The sequence below is a fragment of the Falco peregrinus genome, chromosome 2 (genome assembly GCF_023634155.1).
Source record: "Falco peregrinus isolate bFalPer1 chromosome 2, bFalPer1.pri, whole genome shotgun sequence".
NCBI lineage: Eukaryota > Metazoa > Chordata > Aves > Falconiformes > Falconidae > Falco > Falco peregrinus.
The window spans coordinates 103,379,049-103,405,178 of record NC_073722.1 but is presented as its reverse complement, the minus strand read 5'-3'; the positions used below and the strand labels follow the sequence as shown (position 1 = coordinate 103,405,178).

The 26,130-nt window shown below is 43.2% G+C and overlaps 1 long non-coding RNA gene across 1 annotated transcript in view; it reads left to right on the top strand.

Annotated features, from left to right (window-relative positions):
* LOC114011895 (uncharacterized) overlaps positions 1-26,130 on the top strand; it is a 317,148-nt gene that overhangs the window by 13,246 nt on the left and 277,772 nt on the right. The window contains exons 3-8 of the long non-coding RNA XR_008745696.1: positions 6,494-6,614; positions 6,723-6,910; positions 8,172-8,425; positions 8,969-9,143; positions 20,776-20,876; positions 24,525-24,686. This is a non-coding gene — a long non-coding RNA (uncharacterized LOC114011895). The remainder of the gene's footprint in view (positions 1-6,493; positions 6,615-6,722; positions 6,911-8,171; positions 8,426-8,968; positions 9,144-20,775; positions 20,877-24,524; positions 24,687-26,130) is intronic.

The window sequence follows — 26,130 nt, the reverse complement described above, 5'->3', positions numbered from 1 at the left end:
GGCCGAGCTGATGCTGGCTTGGCAAGTGAGCTAAGTCCTTGGTGTGGGGGGAGAGGAGGTGACCGAGGCTGCTGATGCTGCCTCTCGCTCTGGGACCCAGCCCTGAGCTGGCATAAGGGGTGCACAGGGACCTTCCCAGTCAGCGTACCCCGTGAGCTCCCTGGGAAGTCCTACATGTCTTATCAGCCTGTTGTAGGCTCTTAATGCAATCAGGTCATGAACGCCATGCACCCTGAATTAACAGCTTGCTTAATTTTGGCATGCTTGCGTCAAAACTAAGTAAACAATTTGTGCTGTTCCTTGGAGACTGTGTGAATAAACAGGGAGCAATGGGAGTAACAGGGAGCAATGGGAATAAGCCCCAAGTTTGTTGGACAGGAGGCATTTCTAATGCCTTCACTGAAACGCACCAGTGCTTGCTTTCGCCAGAGGGAAATTTGGTGTTCGGAGGATAAGTCCTAAACAAATAAAGAGGAAGATGCAGGCCACGTGTTTTAGATCTCTGATTCAGCAACAGCCGAGTGGATTTAAATTGTGCTGTTGATAAACAGATAAAGCACAAACTGTGTCTCTGCTGATAACTTGAATGTCAGATTTCAGCCTGGTGCAATTGGAACTGCTGACTTATTAAATCTTGGAAATTGGGCTTGATAATGGAAATAGCAACTCAGTGAACCTTAATTACAGTTGCAGCGCTGGCCATGGCCTACCTTTTCACACACAAGAAGAATTCAATATGAGGTGGTGAGCATGGTAGAAACAATTTGTCATGAATGATATTAGTTGTGAATGTGGGCTTTCTTCACGCTGGCCACCTCTCTTAGTCAACCTGAGAAAAGTTATTGGACTCAGTGGGGGCAGTGTCAGCACTAGGAAAGTGAAATAGAAACTATGATTCACCTTTTTTTGTACCATTTTAAGAGTCGGGCTCAATAGCTTGGTGGAAACGTGCCTGTTGCACTGCTTTGTTATTGAAGAAGCTTGGGAAGATTTGGCAAAGTGGTGCTAAAAACATGAAGTCACACGTGAATGTTCAGATGTGAGTTTCCTGAGTTCTCCTTTCATTCGCTACTGTGCCTCAGTTTTAGAAGAATTGGAATACTGAAATGGGTGTCATCATTTTAAATGCTTGGAAGACAAGGCCAATGTGTGTGTCTCAGATGCTCTTTATATCCAAGGGTGTGCTTGAAACTCTGGGTTATAGGCATAAAAAGATGGATAGAATTGTAATGCTTTGCTGTAAAAGAGAGGACTAAGATTTGGGGAGTACGATGAAAGCCTGAGCATTTTTCTTCTGTGTAGTTCTTCAAAGTAGTAAGTGGCAAAATCAAAAGAGATGGCAAGGATATATTTTGTATTACTATACTTAAGCAAACAGATTGTTTACTTTCTCTCCTCTTTTAAATATGTAGCTGCTACAATTTCATTATATCTCTTGGAATGGTTTCAGATATCAATTTAGTTTGCAAAACTGGGTTGATTGAATAATAGGTATATCACAATTTCAAATCAATTAGCAGTATTGCTTGCCAGAGGAGCTTGTGGTTTACTTGAATGTCAATAATACAAATGTATAAGCCATGAATAACTTTGGGCTATTTAACATTATAACATTTCTCTGTAACAGGGACAGTTCTGCTGATCCTAGCTGGCAGGAGCTGCTAGAGATGGGGCAGGCTCATTTATGACCAGATGTAAAGTAGCTGTCAGGGTCCTTTTTGAGGGAGCTTGTCTCTTGGTGTTTGTGTGAGTGATTCCGTCCCATCAGCTGCTTCCAAACTGTGTATTTTTCCTCCTCTGTATGGCTCAGCACTTGCTGATGGGAGGAGGACAGATGTAGGGTCCTTGCTTTTGGCTTCAGCAAGCTGCCTTCGGTGCATGCTCATTGCTGCTTTATTTTTCCTCTTTTTTTTTTTTTTTTTGTATTTGTTATTAACTTGGTGTGCTATTTTCTGCATCAAGAAGTATGAGATACAGATAGACAAGTACTTTTTGTTTATTTTGCTAGCTGTAACTAACTGTTCTGGGCAGAATGGTTTCTTGTAACCTGGTTTGTCTCTCATAATTATGTGTTTCATACAAATTCTTCCGAGGGAATAAAACTGTCCCTGAGAATCTAATCTTCTAGAGAAGGGGATTGAATCAGGTGATATATGTGGGTTTTAAAAACCCTGGTGAAGTACAGTGTTATCAGCATCCTTCCTAGAACACTGTTAATTTTTATCATTTAATCTGTTATTAATTCAAAACATGATTGTTTCCTTAATCTGCAGTACATTGCCCCATTGGGTCCCCTGACACAAAAGCACTTGCTTAAACCTGTTTCTGTTTGATGAAACAACACTTTGTAGCTAACTCTCACGGAAAACTCTCAGTTGAAAAATGTCTACAAAAGGTGTTGCCATTTTGCCGAGGCTGAGTGTGCTTTGGCGGTGTGTTCTGTCTTCCTAATTAATCATAATTTTCAACACAATAGGTCAGTAACAGGGACCCACGTAAGGAAGGGCTGAATGCTCAACAGGGCTCCGTGCGGTTCGTGCCCTGTGTGACGGGCTATGCCCTATGGCCGCGTTGCAGGGTGCGTGGCAGCTGCCTCGGGGGGTTTGAGGCAGAGCCTCCTGCCTCCGTAACAGCAATGAGTGCTGAGGCCGAGGTACGTGGTGGTGCCTGAGAACATCTGCAAACAGAGAGGTAAATACTGCCTTTTTCCCCTCCGGTGGGATCTGACATAGATTGGGGTGTACGAATTGGAGCTACTGGGGGCTGACTGGGGGTGGCACACGGGGGGCAGCCCTCCCGCTGCTGCCCTCCCCCCACTGCTGGAACAGCACAGCAGGTTCAGTGAGCCCGGGAGCAATTTCAGGAGTTTTTTGCATTGTGTATTTGCAGTTTGATTTCAGTGGCAGCTGCCGAGGTTGTAGGAGTGCAGATTTTTAAGGTAAGTTTTTCTAACCCCTTTAAGGAACCACCTCCTCTCAGCTGTCTAACAGCAGTAGGAGCAGCACTGAAAAATACAGGTAATTCATCGCCGGTCGAAATCTGTTCAGTGCTACACTTTGCTTCAAGACCCTGAGCCTTGAAACAGGTCTTGCAGACGGGTGCCTGGGGTGCTCTGCGGGTGTCCCTGGGTTCCTGGTGCTGAGGGTGCTTGCTGCTCAGCTCCACCAGCCCCCCCGGGCTGCCAGCAGTTGTGGCCGGCTGGAAGTGGGGCTTGAATTGCACCAGATTGTACTGTGTCCTGCAGTCGCAGCTGCACGCTTGTGGGTGGATAAGCAAGCTGCACGGTGGCAGCATTTGTAGTTCTATGCATGTCTGGATGCTGAGATGCACCCAGAGCCTCCTACAAAGACATCCGCAGTTAGAGCAGATCCAGCAGGCTGTGCCATGGTTTGAGTCCTCAGGACACAGACCAAGAGCAGAGGGGCTGAGCTAAGTCTCGTTTCCTACCCGTTGTTGTGTTCATTTTGTTCAGGGCTTTAATACCAGTGTGGGGTGACCCACACTGAACGCCCTCTGAACGACCTCCAGCCCCAGGCTGGAACTGAGAGCAGCGTTCATGTTTATTACAGAACTGGGGTGGTGGGTAGCTGGGGCTGCCCCTCACCGGGTTTGGCCTTGGCATTTCCAGCAGCCTCTTATCCCACTGAGCTGCCGTTGGCGAGGGCAGCCTGGGTCACCGTACAGGTTTTTGTGCTGGGATTTTGTTGGGGTTTTTTTATTATTATTATTTCTGGTTTGTTTTGTTGCTTTTATTTGCTTCTGTTGGCATTGATCTCTGGAAGACAGTAAAAATATTTATTCAGCCTAGGCAGGGTGACAGATATCTCTTGTATGAAGAACTATTTGATGAGCTGTTAGTTTTGAGTGCCTTTCCTATTCATTGAACTAATTAGCTCTACAAATCTTGCTGTCAACCAGTCATATAGCCACTTATTTATTTTCCCATGTGCAGAATTGTTACTTTGCTGCATATACACAGAGCTATAAAATCAAATGCACCAAAAATTGTCTCTTAGTTGGATATAAATGGAAACAAAATACGCTTGGAATTATTATTACATGTGCCATTAATTTTTATTTGAACTGTCTTATAAAAATGCCAGGCTGCTTTCATTGTTTTTCACTGTTGCACTCATGTAGATGTAGGAAAGTTGTTGGGTTTTTTTCATTTCTTTTAAAGTTGTTTTACTGTCTTCAGTGGGAGAGTATGAAAATGACTATGTCTAAGTCAGGGGAGAATGTAGATATTTTTATTATTTCATTAATGCTTGACTTACAATGAGTACCTGGAATCTCCTGCTGTCATCGATTGCTACGTCTCTTCAAAGTTATTGCTTGGTTTTAATCTCTGCTCGTGCTTTCTCTCCTTCTGCAAGCTTTGCATTGTGGGTTTGGCAGCTCTTTTAACATCATAGTAAGTGGAGTTAAGTATTTAATGCAATTAAAGCATTTCAAGCTCATGAAAATACAGCCTGCAAGACTGGCCTGAGTTGTGTTTAGTCACAGTGAGTCTGGTTGTTTCTGGCAGTGACAGTGCAGGGGGCATTCTCATGGAAGACATCTAGAAACTGTACTTTGTGGGAGAGAAAAAGAACTATGTGGTTCCTGGCACAAACGCCTCTTGTGATTCGATTGCTGTGGCATTTCTGATTTGGGACAGTATCATGCAGCCCTGGAGACTCAGCAGTATTTGTCAGGAACCAGTGCTGCTCTTACAGAACTATGAAGCGGGGCCTGGGATGTATGTGATCGCCCTGTGAAGTACGGCCAGATGTTTCAGAGCTGCACAGTTGCCTACAAAAGTTGCCAGTAATCCCTGGAAGTTGTGCACTGTGATGGCCAACTGGAACGGTGCTGCCTATTGGGAATGGATTTTCCATTTTGTAACCTGATGTCTTCAAAGTCATCACAGCCAAGATTCCTCTTCAACATAGGCAGCATCCTCTGCTCCTGAGCACAGAGTTCCTGGAGAGTTTTACCAGTTGCAAAGCTCTGCCATCTGTGGTCTGGGTTGTAATGGGCCACATGGCATTCATTTCTTCTCTGAAATAAGGAAGATTTATTTATTTTATTTTTTAATGTTGGTGTCTCCCCGTGTTCCTCCTGCCCCCAGTACAAAAATCTTAAGTATGCTTCATTTTGGAACCGGTGTCATGGAATTGTGTAGGATCTACTACAAGCACAATTTAAACGGTGTTTGAAAGAAAGCAAGCATTTACATTTTGTTTCTTCCCACCAAAGAAAGCCCAGTTCAAATGAAGCGTAGACCAACAGAGTGTGTGCAGCCCAAAGGCAACGAGTGGTGAGAGCACTGCTGTAAAATGGAAAACTGCTAAATAGAACTGCTGTAATTAGCTTCAGAGTGTTTTTACTTGACTATTAGAAATGTGTGTCCAATTTTCATGTGTGAATTTCAGAAAGGATGTTGACAAATTGGAAAGGATTTGGGAAAGGGTTACAGGAAAGATTTGAAAATCATGCCATCTAAAGAGAGACTTAGACCCTTAATCTCTTTATCTTGTTTGAACAGAAGAATAAAAGATTACTTGAGGAAGAGATCTGTGATAATAACGACTCTTTAAGCTGAAGTTAGCACTAGAGCATCCTTGGGCAGCCACAGCTAGACACGGTTAAGCTGTGCGGTTTTGGCTGTGGGTGTAACTGAACACTTGAGCAGCTTCAGGGAGTTGGGCATTGGCTGCTACTGAAATCTGAAGTCAAGGCTCGAATCGCCAAAGCTGTGGGTTGGATGAAGATGCGAAGCAAGTGCTTTGGTTTGTGTTACTGAGTCAGATAATCATAGTGATGGGATGGCAAAAACAATGTACCTGATTTTCAGGTGAAATTTGACAAGTTTGAGGATGTAGCGTGACTGTCTCTGATTTCTGTGGAAGGTAGTCCTCAAGGTGGTGGTGGTAAGCTCAAAATTGCGAGGAAGACTTCAGGCCTGTAGGTTTGGTTTGGTCCATTCTCTGTTGATTTTCTTGATGCATTATTAAATGTTAAGGTGATGTTACAGGGACTAAGAGAAACATAATCTCTTCTCTAAAGTGAGTAATACCTATCTTTGGGGATAAAGAAGTCTACAGGTGGTGGGAATACATTTAAACCAGCATAGACCCTTGACTTAGAACTCTTCAGCGTCAAGGTCAGCTGAGAGCTCTGATGAAGTGGGGCTACGTTGTGGAAATTCTGCTGCAGCCTGTGTATATGTACTTTTGATTGGGGGTGTGTGGGGGATGGGCAGGAAGAGGCTTCAAAACATTGGCCATGAGAGGCTTCAAGTTTCATATTTCGTCATTTGGCAGGTACTGATTTATCCCGGACAAATGCTCCTTTCTCTCTGTGCCGTTTTATTACCATAACACATCCTTTGCTTTCCATCTCTTCTTGAACTTCCCACCCATCAACCAGACCTCATCCTGAACTGGCTTTCTGCGCAGTGTGCTTTCATTTGGGGAATTCTGTAACATTTCCTTCTGTCATTGTGCAGGGGTACACACAAGAACCTGAAGCTGCTTGCCAGTTTGACTGAAACCAGACAGACTTGACTTCTGCTGGAGCAAACAGGAACAGGACTCAAGCTGTAACATCCAGGCTGTGCTCACCTCGAGGTCAGAGACGTTTAGAACTAGGCTGTAACTTGGCCCCACATCAGATTGTTCACAGCAGCCCTGAAAGAGTACATCTGTCGATATTAACGAACTGACCTTACTCTTCAGGAATCTCCCTTTGGTGCCACAGCCCGTCTTGGTCATCGTGAGAGCGCGGTACATTATTTCGATTTGCTTTCTTTAAGCATCTTGTCCACACCATTGTTTCACCTGAAGCTTTCCTTGAAGGAAAACACTGTCACGGTACCAAGCTCATCACAACTTCTGGAGAGGAGAATAATAAACAGCTCATTGAGGTAAATGGAAAGATTTTGCTTGAGCTACGTGGGCTGATCAGAGAGGTTAATCAGAAAGGCATTTAGTCATATGCCTGAGGAATAGAAATTGGCTTTAACGGGAAATACATACTACATTAGAATAAATTACAAGGTAATGTGATTTGGTACAGTGGTGTTTATAACAGTTGAAACTGTAGTGGTCTTTTAATCCATGATGCCTGTTCATTTATTTTAATAGTGAGTTTACAGAACCTACAGTAAAGCAGACTATAAAAGATATAACTTCTTAAAATTACGCTTTAAATCTGAAACATTTCTCTGTACCCAGTTAAAGGGAAGCATGGCATTATGCTAAAAACATGCATCCTTACAGACTGTTCCTCAGGGTGGCAAATCTCCGTGGTGTCATTTTTCAGATGTGTTTGATTATAAGTCATGCTTGTACCTCAAATTATAGGAAATAGAGTGTTCAGTTTTATGCTTATAAGAGATTTGGAATTTTAATTCAACTTACAGCACATGTAATATTTTCTTTAGTCGTAACACGTTGTTGTCAACTCTGTAGAGTGTATTTCAGTACAATTTTGGAACATTTCTTTGCTAGTAAGCACTTCTGTCTTGGCAACACTAGAAATGCTTTTCCATATCAGCAACAGTGCATGAATGCTGAAAACTCTCACTAGAGAATTGTGCTGTGTGTTAAGAGAGATTCTAACTTGAAAAAGCAGATGTGTAACTGGTAATTGCATTTAGAAAGGTACTATAGTAAAATTAAGAATTAGTCATCTTTGATGCAGAGTTTAAATCTTGTACGCAGAATTTTTCACATCCCACAATTTCCAAATGAAAGTACACACTAGAAGAAATGATGACAGAACAAAACCCTTTGTGACCTTTGAATCTGTGTCTGTTTCTACATCCTGTAGCCAGGATGCTGTTAGGGAAGATGTTTCTAAAACGGCTTAGCTGCTTGTAGATACATGTGGCAGCACACAGGTGAGGTGTCTATATGCAGAAGCACCGTTGCAACTGCTCCATGGGGGGCGTCCAGAGTTAGCCCTGAACTGCAAAAGTTTCAAGAACTGTCAGAGGGATCGGAGAGGAGTATTTGCCTAGAAAACAACAAATTACGTTCCATTTGTAACAGTGCATTTATATTTCTGTTGTATTCTTATACTAATTTGCAGCATCTCTGCATTGCCTCTAGGACTAGAGTTCTTCCTGTTTCAGCAACATGTGAGCCAGCATTTGAAAACTGATGTGTTTTTTTTTTTTCCAGACAGATTGTCAGAGATCTGCAAGCGTTCCTGTTGTGGGATATAAATACAGTCACAAATTGAATCAACATTTTATTCTGCTTATCAGAAAAAACTTCTACTGAGGAAAGCGGAGGCCATTTTTAATGTTTATATTCATCATTTAGCATTTAGATGCTATAATAAAATTTGGAGAAGCAACCGATGTTCTCGGTGAAACATCAGTGCAAATCTCCCTGGAACTTTATTGCCATGCTGGTTAACTGTGCAGGAGGAGGTGGGCAAAACCTCTGGGAGGGCTACATTGAGCACTGTATTTAACAGGAGAGGGTGAAAAAAAGCCTAGTAAAGTTTTTAGTAATCTTGGCTTGAAGGGTAATTTTCTTGTCAACTATATAATTAATGCGCCATACATTACAGTAGCCCATTGTTATTCCAGAATACCGGGATACATTTCAAACTGAATAGCTGTTTAACAAAACACTTGGCAGATTTATTACCCTTAGGTGGTTCTGTCAGTCAGCATTTTCACATGTTTAGCCTGAAGTAGGCAGAATCAATTTTGGTATCTATTTTGTGAAATGCCAAGCTGTTTAAATTAAACCACGCACACATATGCACAACCCTCCGGAAAATCAGGGCTTGTATTGGATCTGCATCTATTAGCAATGAGACAAGAATTACCCTTGCAAGCTCCTTGGTTTTTTCCCTCCACACTCAAGGCATCATCTGCCACTTCCAATATCTACGAAAGGGGTATTTTGTGGTGTTTTTCAGATAATGTCTTGAACGTTGTGTTTGTCTTTTCATTACTTTACAGAACACTTACTTGGCAGCTTCAGAAACTAAGGTTCAGCAATAAGTGGGTATGTAATGGAAATCCTTAAACAAGGAGACATCATGTTGGATTTGCAGTTGCCTGATCTGCGAAAGAATTCAAGCTGCGATTGAATACTGGAGGGATATGATGGGTGTAGAATGTTTTTCAAAAAAAGGTTGGTTTTAAGTTTCTTGTTACAAATGATCAGGAGTTCAAGGATGGATATACATGATTTTGATTTTTCAATAGGAGGAGATAGAGGTTGCAGGTGGAAGATGTGTATAGTCCAGAAAAAATATGGTAGGTGAGAAAAAGGAAATGTCTATTCCAAGTTTGAAGCAGCGAAATAATCACATAATCATGTTCTCACAGTTCCACTGTTGAGACAGCCTAATTTTCCACTCTTTTTAAATACTCTGTGAAGTATTCTTGAAAATTGTTTTGCTTTAAATGAAAAAGAAATATGTTCATTGTATCCAATTTTTCCTCACGGCTAAATTTTTGTCATATTTATTCTTTTGCTACTATGCTTTCCAACCTTTTTTTTTTTTTATTCTTGAATTTATGAACTGCCAGAGCTGTAATTTCTTTCCTGTTTCACAATAGGTATCTTTGCTAGAGGCTAAAAAGTCAGCAAAGAATAAAGCCAGGATTGGGGTGGGGAGTCATATTTCCCACACCTGACCTTAATTGATCTTCTATTAACGGGATTAAAGGGAGGGAATTATAATTAAAAATATCAGCAATACTTCCTTCCTCAAGTATGCAAATCTTCTAAAAATGCTTGGGTTTCACTTATGACTTCAACAAAAAAAAAAAGAGAAAAGCAATGTTTGTTGCATGGCATAGCCTAGAGAGGAGGAAAAGCATTTGAAATAAAGAGATTCTAGATGAAAAACTTCAGTGAGCTTAAAAAAAAAAGATCCCACGAGCAGGGCGCCTAGGTACTGCACCTGCTGAACTGCCTGTAAGATCAAATCCACACGTCGGAGAGACCAAGGTGCATTAAGTAGGCCAGGTTTGTCACTGGGAGATTGTTCCAATGTCAGTCACGGTCACCCCTAACCCCAGCTGGTGGCAGTCCACCCAGTGGTGGTTACACTCACTCGTGCATTAAGCTGGCACAGGAGTCCACTGTGATCTGACATCCTAGGCCTTCCCACAGGGAGAGGCTTCTCAGATATGGCTAATTTAGATAGCTTTAATTAAAGACCAGCAGATACGTATGCGTATGAAGCAGTAACTGGTGAACAGCTACTTTGGGCGTTGGTGAGGTGGTAGGAAGGAGGGTCCGGGAGCTGTTTCCCTCTCCCCATGGTGCAGGCGACGCAGCTCACCCTCTAAGTTCCCTTCTTGTAGCTGAAGGCTGCGGCCACCCCAGCACCGTGAGCAGAGGGCACTGTGTCTGGTGGCACCACAGGCCAAGGTCACATCAGCTGGTTTGCAGCGATAGGAGACGGGGAGGTCTGGGGATCAGCGGGAGCTCAGGGTGTTAGCTTCTTCTAATTGATGTCAGACCTTGCTGTGCTGGTGTTAACAAAGGTTCCCTTGGAAATAATTACAATTCCCCAGAAAACAATGGTTCACTCTCAGGTTACATGGAGCAGTTGTGTTCAACCTGTAGCAAGCCCAGCCAACCAGCAGTTCTGCCTGTGAAGTACCTGAGCTGGCCCTTTGTTACAGACAGGACGCTCTCCACCTGTTTAGGCTGTTCCTCACCTTAACGGGTGATTTTTTTTGCTATGGTTTTCCAAGCAGCTTTGGGTGTTGGTGCGCTGTATGGAGATGTTGGGGAACGGTGTTCTCCCAGTGCTCCCGGGCGCATGCGCAACGCAAATCTCACTGTGGGTTTGCTATTGCGCAGCTGATGCACAGCATCTTGCAAAGGCAGCACCACCATCCAGCTGCTGCGGCGCTGCAGGGAGCTTGAGGTTCACCTGGCAGGGCTGCCACGTGCTGCCCGAACCCCCTGCTGCAGCCCCAGGGCCCCCACCTCACCTCTGCTACCAGCGTCCCGGAGCCTGATCTGCAGCACTGCGGTGTGCAGGGGGAGGTCTGTCCGTGCAGAACTGGGATGAAACAGTCAGCATGGGTTTTGCATCCCACCTATGATTTAAGCATGTCTTAAAAATCGTGGTTTTAAAAAAAGATCTTGAAGGTGACAGTGGGAGGTTTATTCTCTTCAGCTCTTTGATTGTACTTGTTTGTGTGCGTTGTGTCAACTCCTCAGCCTTCTGCCGGCAGTTGGCTTTACGGCTGCATGCCGGGCACACGTGAAAGTGCTTTGCAGTCCAGAACTGTGATGCTGACAGCTGAGCTAGTAAGTTACAGATTGGTTTTATTTTGTAAATTCTTAAGAAAGCATCCATCCTTGCTAACCTTGAGTAAGCTGAAGTTTGTTAATTTGCTTGCTGTTTGGTCTTTTTCCCTCCTGCTGATTTTTGGTGAAACCAAATAATCTCAGGAAAATAACAGTGTTTACACTTTATCTGACCTTTTTATGAAGTCCATTTTAATTTCTGGTAAAAATAGGAATAAACAGAATGTAGAATTCCCAGTCTGGTGGTTAAAGACCTTTTCCTACCTCATCTGACTTTGAGAGAGGGAGAATAGGTGTCTCTTGATATTCTGTTTTTTTAAAAGACTTCTAAAGAAATGTTTTTTTCCTCCCTAGTAAGTGGTTTCTAGAGTCTCTACTGCTCTCCTGGCTGAGTTGTATTTGCAGCCTTGCGCACTGTAGGTTGCATCCACTAGAACTTAGTTACAACGTACAACAGTTGGATAAATTAGAGTGCTGGCTTAAGAGTTCTTGCAGATGGAGATGATTTCATGGGACGAATCCCTCCCTGGAGTGAATTGACTTGATTGGAATTACCTTAGAAATTACTTGACCTGCAGTGCTGACACTGCAGAAAATGTGTGTGTGAGGACCGGCTGAGAGCTGGAAGTGAGTGAGCTTTCCCCAGAAGTGCCCCCACAGCTCCCAGCAAGGAGAGGAGTACGGCCTTCCTGAGCCAGAAGCTAGATCTGCACCATTACTTTTTATAGCAATTTATTCTCCACGACGTGTGTCCAATCCCTCTTTGAGTCTGTTTTCTTTAAACTCACAGCATCTTGTGGGAATGATTTCAAAAATTTGAATTGTTCTGCCAGAAAATGTCACTGGTGTCCCAGAGCTCTTGTATATGAAATAGACGTTTTCCTTCCTTGTTCACTTTTTTTGTGCCATTTGTAGTTTCATAGGCTTCTCATGTAGCAGATTCTCTCTTCAGTCCCTGAGTGTGTCTTTTGGCAAAACCAACCTAAATGAGGCAAACCTGTAAGTGTTCCCTCCAGCCTGGCACGAATACGCAGTTTGGGTCCAGTGTGCTGGATGCTTCTGGAGAGGTTTTCAAAGTCTTGGGCCTGATTTGTCTTCTAAGGATGCCCAACCGTCCTTTGAAAACTTCACTCTTGCACTCCTTCTGCCCCAACACTTACTGTTTGGTTTGGTTTGCTGCTCACCTGCGGAATGGCTGTTGTCTGCCGGTCTGACACTCGGCGTTGCCCAAGGGGTTTTCTAGCCCCTCACAGCTGGTTGTGGTTTGGCATGTTCTCACCAAAGCATACGGTCAGTCCCAACGATTTCACAGGTGGAATTTCAGCCGTACCATTAGGTAAACTGTTCTGGTGCTTAATTATCCCCTAAGTGTCTGCCTTATTTTCCGTTCCAGTGTGCCTACTTTCTGCTCCCAGGCATTGGACCACACTAGAATTTTTGCCTCAGAGATGAAAACACACTATTCCTCGAGGGTCTCTCCCTACATGACGTATTGTAGCCATTGATCAAGTGACCTCTTAGTGCTCTTTTTTTCAAAGCTAAGTAGACTGAGCTTCCTTCAGGGTATGCCGCACTTCAGTGCAGTGCCAGTGCAGACACCTGGGCAGGGCTGATGCACCTTGGCGGTGGGGTGGTTCTGCCTCCTGTTCAGTGGGTGCTGCTGTCCTGTTCCTTGTTGCCCCCACCGTAACAGCAGGCAGTGCTCCTGGGAGGGCAGCAGGAAGAAACGAGTGCTTGTCCAACATAGTTTCCACTTTGATGAAACGTTAAGCCCTGATGCCGGACTGTGAAGGAACAGCTGAAGCGGAGCTGCATGTTACCTTCTGCCACCTCTCTTTAGGGAGCGGTAAATCCGGGGGGGCAGGAGGGCTGGTGGCTGGCCAGCCACACGCAGGCAGGTTTGCCAGAACCCTGAAGTAGCCTGCGAGTAGTGCCACTAAAGCAGCCGTATTGACCCTACGAGCTTTGGTGTCGTGTCATACTCCCGTGTGGGGTGATGTGGACCTCTCTGTAAATGCATCACAAGGTGGAGGCTCTGCAGACTTCACAGAGTTCTTGTAGCCTTTTCACTCGTTCTGGTGTGTCAGCAGCCCTGTTCGGGTGCAGACATAAGGACTGGAGGCAGCACTGCAGCGCTACGCGTACCGACAGTACTGTCCAACAGTACAAGGCCACGAGCAGACTGTTTAAAGTAGACTCTGTTTTGAGCAGGGTATTGGCCAAGAGATCTCCAGAGCTCCTTGCCACCTTGAAATTATTCTGTGATACCACTAATTTACAAGATTATAGATCTACTGGAAAACCAGTGCAGTGTCCTGGAAATTTTTTCAATGGGGAAAAAAAAATTGATATTTTGTATCTATTTTGATTTACACCCATATTTTCATTACGTGCTGCTGGAATTGTGTAATTATAATGTAGACCTGTTCTGTTGCACTTTTTCCTGAGTGGAAAGGTTTCCTAGAGGCTTCTCAAAAAGGCAACAAAGGTATGGTAGTGTTTGCCAGTTGTCTTTTAAAAAGAATGGATATATTGATCTAAATCTGTTCAGCTTTACCCATGAGAAACGAACCCACTTTGTGTTTATTCAGTTGGCATTGCATAAGTGGATGAGCATTAAGCTTGTTTTCCAGACTGAAGAAAACTCACACCGAGAACTAAGATGGCAAATTTATTTCGACATTGCAATGTATGTGAATGTGAACTAGAAAGAACTTCCATTGCTTTTAGTAAGCAGGATAAATCCTTTTACTTATATTTTATTTTATATGCTTCCACTTGCTCCATACCTCAAGGCATCCATGAGCCGTCCTAAAGTATAACATGACAGCTAGAAGTAAGGAAATAAAATATCAGCCCCACATTTGCTCTCTGATTATTCCCATGCAGGTGTTGGAATTAAGTCTTCTCTGTTCCTTGAAGAAGATCTCTTTCTTATTCCACAACCACTCTTTGCTGTAGCATTGTCTGAGCTATTTTCATAATTCATAATTATCTTGGTTCTTAAAAATTTAGACATACATTTAAAAGCATGATCCAATCTTGCCTGATTGCCACCACATTGTGTTTGAAGTAATTACCATTCATTTGGCTTTTGAGGCTGTTGAATGAATTTTCCACATGAGATTCCTTAATTTGTACATATTTTATTGCTATAAAATAGGTATTGGCAAGCTGCCTAAACTGTAGTGAAGGCCTTTAATTCCTATCCCTATGTTATGAAACAAATTAAGTGCAAATGAGGAGGCATAAGATAGACTCCTTAAAACGTATTTTGTTGACATTTCAAAATTATCCTTACACAGGTGCAAATGCACAGGTAAAATTAAGGTAGCTTAGTTCTGCACTGAAGAGCCAAAAATGGTTAGTTTTCATACAAGAAAGATAATCTTCCTTTATAGTATAAAAGCTCTCTCTTTCTATCCTTGAGCTATTATCCCCATGAGAAAATGTACTCTGCTTGAAGAGGTTATTAGTGCCTTTGTGCTGGCTTCCTGCATACTAAGGAAAACCTCCAAGAATATTAATCCCCCCTGTTCTGCACATCTATTCTCTAACGGCTGCACAGGCCTGCCCTGCTGGCTGGGTTTTAGCGGCACCGAGGTGCCCAACTGGTTTAAAACAGCCACGATTAGGGGGAGGTGAGACGCCTGCCCTGTCACCCACCCTGCCAGGGACACGGTGAACGGTCTCGGGGGCTTCCTTGAATACGCGGCTACTTCCCCCTGTGTTGAATTGACACTGTGCACCCTGCGTGTCTTTATGAAGAGTCTGCTGCTCGATTTGAGTGTGTCTCAGTAGAGGGCACATGGTGTAACCCTCTCAAAGCATGCCAGGTTTCATAGCTGTGTTTTGCTAAACAACGTCACAACAAGATTTTGGGAGAAAATCTAATGGTAACAAAGAAAAGGGGAAGAACGTTCACTGCTTTTGCTTTAAAAGATTTACAAAGGTTCATTTGCTTGAAAGAATTGCTGGAAAGTTGACAGATTTCCCTGTTTCCCTATCGGGGCACTTCAGGTATGGCCTTTAAGGAAAAAAAATAACAAAATAACAATTCTTGGCATGTGCCCTTGTATAGGCCTAATTGGTACAAAATTCTGCCCAGCCCCAAGCAAAAAAAAATCCCTAGTGATCCAGCATCTCAGGTTTATTGTAATCACAAAGCTTTCATAAATTAAACAGCGAGACTGTGCAGGTTTGGATCTTATTAATGAGCACTTGTTGACAGTCAGCTATTCCATGTGAAATCAAGCTTGGCTTCGTGCTTCTACTGGGAAAGTACAGGAGCTCCCGAAATGCAGAGCTCGTTAAGAAACCTGGCTAATGGTGTTCATTTGAAGGAAGAGGTTTACAAATTGAGGCATGTACCACGCAGGAACACCAGGGCTTCCACAGAGGGAATTTTAGGTATTGGTGTAAATGTGAAGTAAGCCTCGTGGTTGTGTTGGGATGAGTGGTTGGGTCGCTGGCTGTGAAACAGGTTGGCTTGCTCTGGGACACTCACGCTGCTCTGAGGCCCCACTGAGGTCAGTGCAATAAGGGCAAGTGCTTAAATTAAAGGCTTTGGTGAAATTAAGGACCAGATTTGCAACTTCAAACATAAGAAATACATCCAGAATAAGAAACGTGCCTGACATTGGGCATCACAGGGAGCAGCACATCTTCCTTCCCTCCACCCCTGTTCAGTGTAACCCAGCTGCTAAAGAAACTTCTATCTTAGCCATGCTGAGCCTTGCTTTACCTGCTTAAAACTCTCATGCCCTGGCCTTCTGAGCTCATTTTCACTGTGTGGAGTCTCTGCTGGCCTGGGAGGAGCATCATGGATGCGTTTGGCATACTCTGGCCCTCTCGGTGCTGAATCAGTCTATCTGTTCATTGATGACAAATTTAAGAACAGGGCTTTATGGGCTGTTACACAGAGGAGGCTCCAGGATGCAGTTTCTGTCAGGGAAGATGTTTCAGTGCTAGCTCTTTCTGTATCGTTCCAAGAAGGCTGCAATTCCTGTGCTTGCAGACAGCAGATACCAGCACCCTGAAAACAACAGGAGGGAAGATGACCTGCATTCTGCGTGAGATTTTGCTTTTGTTCCTCAGGTAACAGCAGGCTGAACTTCGAAGCTGGTGCCTCTCTATCAGCTCCAGCCCCAGCACAAGCTGCACAGTGGCTGGTTCCTGGGTTGCTGCACTGGGCTGTCATATGCACAGACGTGCACTGAGCCATGCACCTTCCTGTACCTACATACCAGAATAAATCAAAAGACGGGGTCATGGAGTGTAGAAGGAAACACCGCCATTGGGTTGTTAAGCTAATTGTAATACTCTTAGGACCCTCGTTCCCTGTGATCTCTTCATCTGGGAATATTTGTAACCCCTTTGATGATTCTTTACAGAGACAGAATCCCAGCGAGGACAAATGCTCTGTTTTATTATGGTAGTACATAACTTAATTTTGAGGCAGATCACAGATCTGTGTCTGACATTTCTACCTTTCAACTGTTGCAAGTTTTTCAGCAAACAGTGAAGGAAAGGGAAAAAGACAAAGCCACCATGTTAAATGTTAATGTGCTTTTCTTCTCCCTCTGGAGGTAGATCTCAATAAAATGTATAACAGTTTTAAATCTTGTTTCAATACATTTTTATGTGAAAACATATGAAGTACAGTCTGAAAGGAGGAAAGAAAATTCGCATTTGTCCTTTAGGCAAAGCTTTTTAAGTGTTCATACATAAAATATGATTGAGAATACCAGTGACATTTCAACTAGAGACAAAAACAAGGTTAAAAATGTCCTTGATTACCCTAAAAGTAGAAGTTTCATTTCTAGGTTCTTTGTGAAAACCTTATAAACAAAGAGGAATATACCATTGGTGTTTCAGGTACAGTTTTGGGATTTCCTGCCTCTCTGGAGATGGTTTTGCTCTGTGTGAGAAGCGCCTCTAGACATTGCTGCTGTCTAGATTTGGCCAGTCATGAAATTGTGAAGTGCGGAAGCGAGTAATACTTTGATTTCTGCTTTTTCCTGGGTGGAAGAGGAAGAATCCGCTTGTGTTTCATCCTGTCTGCATATAGGGGCTTGCATTCTAGCTCACACCATTTCTGACTCAGCTGTGGCTGCAATGCTTCAAGTTGGCTGTAGCCTGCAGCAGAAGCCAAGGGGAAAGTTCAGATGAGTTGATTTATCAGAGAATCTCAACAAAAATGTTTCTTTGTATTTATCTGTTACTTGCTTTGCCTTGACCGATCCAGCTGTGTGAGCCACTGAGCCCCTGGAGCTGCTAACACAGGAGACACATGGGAGCAAAGGGGATGAAAATACTGTAATCCCTTCAGGCATTGCAAAATACCTTGGCTTTGAGTCTGTCTTTTCTCTCTGCACTGATCTGCATAGTCCCCCGTGGGGTAAAACCACCCCGCCTTGGGGCAGTGCTGGTTAGCAGTGTGAAGAAGTCTTGTGTGCGCACTCTTGAACACTGATACTGGCACAGTGCGTTTGTAGCGAGACTTGCTTTGTTCGAGAACCCAGTGTAATGACTTTGCAGGCGTTGGGGGAATTTGCAGGAGCACCTGTAGCTATCCACCAAACCAGCTCTCCGGAGGACGAGACCTTAACCCAGCAGTGCAGGCCACAGCTTGCTGACGGGTTGGACAAAGTAACAACTTGCTGCATAAAGAAACCCCTCTTTTAAAGTCTCCCCTGACTTGACATTCCTACATAGTTAACACCATACATGCCCAGGCTTCTTATTTAAATTTTATTTTGAACAACTTTTATCCTCTTGTCAGCAAGGTATCATCATTTCTGCTCTAAGGCAGTAGCTGTTTATTTTGATGTTTATCTTTTTTTTTCTTTTTTTATTATTTGCAATCCAAACTGACCTTTTTACTACATAACCACTTGAAAAAAGAGATGTCCTGCTCACATAAGGAGTGCCTCAAGAGAAGGGCAGTCCTGCATAATTTCCTGTCCTCTCACAGAAAGCCTTTATATTGGAAAACTGGGGAATATTACTTTCTGGCCCTGCACACTCTCCTGGGTAGAAAGGTCCTGAAACACAATTTATTGTAAAACACACAGTGGTTACAGAGCTAGCACAGTCAATGATATTCCTTTTATTACCACTCAGATGAGAACACAAAATGACATTGGAAAGCAGTGAACTCACCAGAAGGGCAGAGAAAGCCATTAAATTCAACACGCATCATATTTCATAATCAGAATCCTGCAGTCAGAGCTGACACCACTGAATGAGTTTGTTGCTGTCATGATAATATAAAACCCGCTGCATCTGCTTCCCTTGGCACTTTTCTTTGTAGACCCTTGCAGTGTATGGGCTATTAATCATCAGTAGCCAGGGACACTGCAGACCAATGCACTTTGTATTGCATAAATTGAAAATGCATCACTATTAGAGAGAAAACTGCCTTCTGTACATCTCTATTTAGATAAGCAGTTTCCTAAAGGGCTGCCATGCTATTATGGCTAACCACTTAATTGGAGTTCTTTCCACAGCCTAGTAATTGGGGTTGGGGGTGGGGGGGGTAATGCAATCCCTTTTGTAGCGTGGATGAAAACAAGGCAGGGAGAGCGTTCCTTTTCTTACCTGGGAAGCCTGACAAGGCTGAAGCTGGAGGTGAGAAAATGCAGGCAAATATACTGTATCATTTAACCTCACTAAATTAACTTCATAAGCGAGAAGGCTGAGCCTGCCTGTGAGTGGGAGAGGGATGTTGTGCAACCTGTGCATTAATGAATTTTCAGTAGCTGACAGGAGCAACAGCTTGCCAGAGGAGTGGTGTTGACTTTCCTTCCATTAGCTCTGCTCACAGAAGAGGGTGAGCTAAGTTTTAGAAAGAAAAAAAAAAGTTTTAGCAGCAACCTGAGGAAAGGCAATTGCAAATCCAGCACTCAATATTGCACCTTTTAAAGATAACCTGTTTTATTCTGCTGTCATTTGTCCAGATTTTATATGTAAAGAGGAAAGATCACTAACTAATGAAAATGGGTGATTTGAAGTAATTTGAAGATGAAAGTATATCTTTCAAACTGCATGTGTTTAACTGTAAATTGCCTCATGGTTTCAGTATTTTCTCTTGAAAGGCTCTGGTCAGCGCGTGGAACTTCATTGATCTTTGCTCACAGCTGCCCACACTTCATTCTCACCACACCTGCCATACTCTGTGGGTCTTTCTCCCTACTCTGTGCAGCCAGAGATGTGTTGGAAGGATGTGAGTGAGCTGAAATGATGTAAACTTGTGTTGAATCCCACGTCTTCTGATACTTGCCGGCTCAAACACGGGTGTATCGGCTAAAGTGCTCAGGCCAGACCCACAGCAGAACTGCATTTAAACTGGGACCAATACACACAGCCTGTTCAGAACTGTGATCCCCAGCCCTTCCCTCTCCCAGCTGATGCCCAGCTTAGGTGTGCTTACATTTCAGCTAGATTTCTTCACTTGATTTCTTTGGACAAAGTTCTCTAGAAAGTTTCAAGTCTGACCACAACCAAAAATATTCCTGTCTCGATTGATCCAAACAGCTCAGAGGATCTCTTGTCACTCAGGCACTACGTCAGAGTAACTGGAAGTGCAGAGGTGTTTCCTGAGCGTGTCTGTCAGAGAGGTTATCTAGGCAGAGCTGGGGGATGCGGACAGCCCTGGTTATTAGATAAAATTAGATAAAGTTATTAGATAAAAAGATGGCACTGCATTGACTAAAGGGTGGAGAAAGGTGGGTTGGGCTCTAGCCCACAATCGCAGGCTTCTGCCTGCCTGCACGTTAGCGTACGCCACAGGAGTGCTGCCCCGCACCTGAACTGGGCAGGGCTCGCTGGTTTAGCCCGTTGGCACTGACCTGCTTCTCAGGGAGGCACCAACTCCCGGACCCGCACAGAGTGACAGGGGAGAGGCCCCATCATGCAGAAAAGGCACAGTAAAGTCATTTGCACACAGCAAGTGTCATCCTCTTTGAAGTCCTACCAGTTTGTGACTTTGGACTCTAGGACATAATCCTGTTACGGGTTAAGCTGATCGAAATCGAGGTGGTTGTCCTGCCCTGCCCTGCTCCTGCGTGCTTTGGCGCTGCTCTGTGTGGCTGAAGTTAAAATGTTTTTTGCTGTATTCACTTTCAGCTGAATTAGCTCTCGGAACTGGTGCAGGGGGTATTTGTGTCTGTGATAGCGGTGCCCAAAGGGGAACCAGGAGTAAGGGCTGCACTTCATTCCAGTAAGGAGAATTAATTTGAAAACTCTGATTACTGGTAGCAGGTGACAGGGACAGAGAGTCTCACTTACTACAGTAGTTATGAAGGAGAACAGCGTCTTTACAAGGGACAAGTTTATTCCTGTGGAGGGAACATTAAGGATAGAACTTTGAAGAAATCTGAAACTAGATATGCTTGGTTGAAAAAAATACAACCACTCAGAAGCTGGCTAGTTGCCTTCGTCTTGCAGTTTAATGACAATTTCATTTCATTTCATTTCATTCTAGGTAAACTAGTGGTGAGTTATAACCAGCACTAATTGTTGGCTGTGTGGTAAAGCCAGTCAACTGATCTACGATGAAGAACGTATTACTGTCTTTAACTGGAGGTAACAAGGAATATGTTCTATTTTAAGGTGTGGTCTTTATTTTAATTGTGTGGTCTTCTATGATGTGTTCAGGGAAAGAGAAAAATTGTATTCACCTGAGTTCAGGACTAGGGCAGGGCTCGTAAGCAGTTTGATTCAGGATTGATGCCTGTGTCTGATACCTGAACATTAATGCTACCTATTAAAAAATTTAGAACTGGACATCGGGAGGTTGTGTATGCTCTTTACTGTCTATCATGGAGGACTCTGGTGCCTTGAGAGCTAACAGATCTGATTTTTAAAAGTAAGTAGTTAAAATAACAACATTCAGGTTATGAAAAAGCCCTTTTGAAAAACAAGCAACACTGCTCAGAGTATTGTTGCTGCTTAGATTTGGTTTCTACAGAATTTCCTATTCAAAAATACTGAAAGTTTTTCTTTTAAAAAAACGAACAAACAAAATCCCCAAGTCCACACACTCATATTTAAAGCTACTCATGCTTAAATTTTAGCTTTGAATACAGGTTGTTTTGTAAAAAATAACAACATCAAGGTATGGAAATACTTTGTTGAAAGAAATAAATTATGTAGAGTTCTCCTAAATAATTTAACAGATAGAGTAAACAAAAATTATGACTTCTTACAGCACACACTCAACTAGCTGGCATTTTGTTCCTGTGGTAACAGATACAGGTTCTGGGGTTTGAGGCTTTAATTTTAATCACACAGTGTCCTGTCCTTGGTTGGAGCAGTGTTTCAGATGCAGCGTAATGTCCCCAAAGCCCTGTCAAATGTACCAGCATCCTTCCAAGTTTCTTCTGTAAATTAAAGTAGCTGTATGCTAACATCATAGTCTTTACTTTAAAAGTACTAGTATTACAAAATGCAATAATTTAGTATCAGCCAGTGAGCATGGCTTTAAAAACAAGATCTCATTATATTTGTTAGTTAATATTATCGATGTGGTGAGGGGTTAAAATAGAGAACCTATTCAAATAGTCAGTTCAGCTGGCCAGAAAAAATGAAACAAACCCATCACAGATTCATTGTCTGTATCCTCATTTCTTTAGATGAATTCTGTTAGTCTGTACTGTCTTTTATTAATGCTTTGATTTCACTTGGGATGTCCCAGCCCCTGGTTCAGTCTGGTGATAGGCTTCTGTCAGTATTATTTTACTTTTAAAATGCCTTTGCCATATTGCCCTTGCGATACATAAAGCTATATTTAATATCAATTTAAGCTCCTCCTTCAGTTGTAAAAGCTGAAAGAAATGCTTCCAAAGCACAGGAAATTTTCATTCGTAATGTATATAATTACGTTTCTCTTTCGGTATTGGTAATGGGAAATTTGGAATCACACTTACACTTTGTGTAAGACCTTGCAACAAGTAGAGTAAGTTGCAGCAACAAAGTCAGGTTTTACATTTGTTTGGTCCTTGGGGGAATGCTGGAATTAAGCCTAGAAGAAAAGGAGGCCTCATTGCTTTAGCATGCCATGCCTCATGCGTTAGCCAGTTTATATGATGTATGTGTTTCCTTCCTCACACACATCCTCTATAAAAGAAAATCTAATCAGAATTTAAAGTTATGCTGTATTCATTGCTTTGATTCTGGTGCATTGTTTCAGTTTCTTATAATATGTGAAACAAAAGCCAAGCCAAGCAAATTACAACAAAATATTTCAATTAAAGCTGTATTTGACCCATAATGCACTGCTGTATGTTTCATACCTTGTTTTTCATACTGTTAGCAATGTTTCAAATTGAGAATATGATCACAGTAACTACTACCTACCAAGAGCTGACACTGTTAGGAGAGAACAGGGAGGAACTTTTGGTTTTCTAGTCTGGAAACACAGAAAATGAGCTGAGGAGTCAAACAGTGGGTCAGTGCCAAAGTCAGGAACAGAAATCTGCCAGCCTCGCTCATTCCAAATGCCCAAAAAATCTGACTTGTCGCAAATGAGTGGTTTAGGTTAAGTCACTTAAAGGATCACCATCAAAGATATGAGCGAAATAGTTTTCACATGAGTTTGTGGGAGTGTGGCTTCACTATGTTCAATGGCAGTGTTTGCTCTATTACTTACTACACGGGTAGAACACACAAAGAAACATCAAATTAAAAATCAAATGAAAAGTCAGATTAAGAATCGAGTTAAAATTAAGCCAAAAATTATTTACACAGGGATCAAAGACCTAAGGGCTAAGAGAGACCCTGCCATCGAGTCACGAGGTTTAGAGAGGACCCCTTGTTCTCTAAACTCTTTGATAAAGCTTAGATGTGGCTAGATCGAATCTTAGTCTCAGATTTGGACAATGGTTTACGTCTAAACATACAAAGAGTAGGATAAAAGAGTAAGGAAGGCCCTTCCATGGAGTCACGAGGTTCAGAATGGACTCCCTTGCTTTCTAAACTCTATATAGAGTTCAGGTGTGGCTAGATCCAGCCTAGTCTCAGACTTGGACAATGGTTTATATCTAAAAGAATATAAGGAGTAAAGGAAATTTGTTGAGTTGATGAGGTTCAGAGTGGACCTCCTTGTTTTCTAAACTCTTAATAGAGTTTTGGTGTCGCTAGATCCAGTCACAGTCTCAGGCTTTGACAATGGATTATATCTAAGGGTATATCGAGAGTGAGGGTTTATTGACAGTTTAAGGTTGATCACAAAATTGTAGCAGCACTTAGTCATCAATGAATTTAACATTTACTGAATGATTCAATATGATTTACTTTGATTATAACAGTGTTTTAATACTGATTTGAAATGATGACACGCTGTATTGGTTATGAGTTATCTACATCAATTTGCACAGACACACATGCATACAAACCAAAAGAGACAGATGTATAGAATTATATATGCACAAATGTGGTACAAAGGGATATGTGTTAAAAAGTTCCCCTCACGCTCAGTGAAATACACATGTCGAATGCCTTTGCATTTCTCAGTGGGCGAAGGGTCGGACCCGGAGGAGCAGGGCTATCAGCCCAGGTTCCATCGTCAGCTTTCAGTGATGGTTCCCCTGTCTTGCTCAGGGAGGGATGCTGGTGCAGCCAGGAGAGCTCAAAGGGTCTGACTTGGATCGCTGTTTATATTGTTGGAGATGACTGGCTTTAGTCATCCATAAAATTCCATCCTGGCCATTACCGGAGTTGGTCATTTTTCAATGCCAGTGGTACCGTTCCACTCAAGCTATGGTTCGGGTCAGGAATGTCCGAGGGCTGTCAGGGGATGACTGATTATTGTTTTTATTACCACCTTTGCTAGGCAACAGGAATTCCTGGTGTGGGCAGTGCTGCTCCTCACCGTGGTCCTGCAAGAGTTGTTGGTATGATCAAGGGGTGCTTAACCGTGCAACTCATTGCTCAAACACTAAGGCCTCATAGGGATTCCTGAGGTTGTAGGGCAGCCCAGGGAAGGGGGTGAGGTGTACCACCACACTCGTATCCAGCCACAGTGAGCGGTGTTTGTCCAGGATGACAACCTCATGCAGCATCCCTCAAGAACCACATCAGAGAAAAGCACCCGCTCCTAGCCGTGCTGCAGGGAAGGGAGGGAGTGGGCAGCACAGCAACTGGTTTTCTTAAGATCACTCGTCAAACTGTCTTTTCCTTGCTTTTCCATCTTTATATCATATTAATTTGTCTTTTTCTTTCTTGATTGTGCAGAATAACAGTAAATGGGTCCATCTACTTTTGGAGAGCAGGAATGGAAGAGCCTTGGCCTTATGCCTGGGTGAGAGGCAGCACAGAGAGCAGGCAGCCGGCACAGTCAAGCTAGATGTCTGCGTCAGCCGTCAGCTGTGGCTGCTCTCTGGGCCTAAAAGGAAGGTAAGAACTGTGCCCTTGGGGTACAGGTGGTTTACATTGTGCTGAGAACAGTACGGTTTGTATAACGCCATTTACCTGCCGGAGGCTGTGGGACACGTAGTGTAGTTCTGTACATGGTGAAACTGCACGTGGGTTTTACTTCACTCTCTGTGTTGCAGTAAATTGAAGAAGAATGAATTCGGAGTGGCACTGCCCTCTTCACAAGGCGGGGGTTTAGCCTGAGCCTCATCTGCTCAGCAGGGAGCGAGAGCAGCAGGAGTAAAGTGTGTCATTAGTGCTCTGTGTGACGCTGCTACTAGCCTGGTATTTTACGCACTGGAGGGATGTCAGCGTGGATCACACAGCAAAATCATCACCACTGCTCTGCCTGGTAATAGTATGTTTTTAGGCTTATGTTCTGGGAATCCTTCTAGTGCCACTGGGCCTCCTGATTTAGTGCAGTTCCCAGCTTAAAGGGACACACAGCGATTTCCTTGCGGACTGTGCATCCTACTGCTTTCGTGAAGGCAGATGGGAATGACAGCTCGCTGGATTTGGCAGTAGCCTGGTATGGGGAAAAGGCAGCTTTAAAATCACCTAGTTATTTTTGTGAAACAACGTGTTCCAGATTGATTACTTACTTCTGGAAGCTGTTGCAGCTGAAAGTGTAGCTGTTTAAAGACTTACAGGTGCAGCAAGTCAGGGTCATTCCACGTAAATCATTGCCTTCTGTTGACAGGGAATTTAACAGTTTGGGTTAGTTGTTAGGAGAGCATGCACAATTGGGTACGTTGAAATCTTAATGGTGCTGTTCCTTACTATTTGATGCAGCTAGTGAAAAAACCCCAAACAATAAAAATCCCTCACCACAAGTTTTAATTATTTATGAAGTCAGCAGAAACGTCTCAAGACTTAACATTCTGAAAAAAGCTTCAGCTGATCAAAACCAGATTCCTCCCTCAGTGTATGCACAAAAGATTGATTTGCATTCATTTAATATTTTCAACTAGCTGTATTTGGAAAAATCATTAGCACAAGCTTACTTGCTGATAGAGGAGCTCAGCCGAACAGGAGGTGGCCAGGAAATCAGAGGAAACACTGCAGGGATATGAAATGAAAGAGATGGCACAGCAAGCTAAGGAAGATGCCTCCAGCGGGAGAACAGAAGGCAAAGTCTGCCTCATTTCCCGCCTTGGCTATAGGGCGGTTTTCCATACTGCAGACAGACCAGTTTGCTTCCATTCGGCTTTCTAGAGTGAGCCCCAGTAGTCCTGCAGGAAAACATAAACCTGGGTTTAAGGTTAGTTGGTTATGAACTCTGTGCAGATGATGAGGATATATCCAACACTGAGCTGGCTCTTCCACCCGGGAGGGTTTCTTGATAGGACACGGGGTAGTTGTTCACTGTTCAGCTGTGTCATGAGTGTGCGCTCTTTATCGTGCTGTAAACACACCGTGCTGGTAG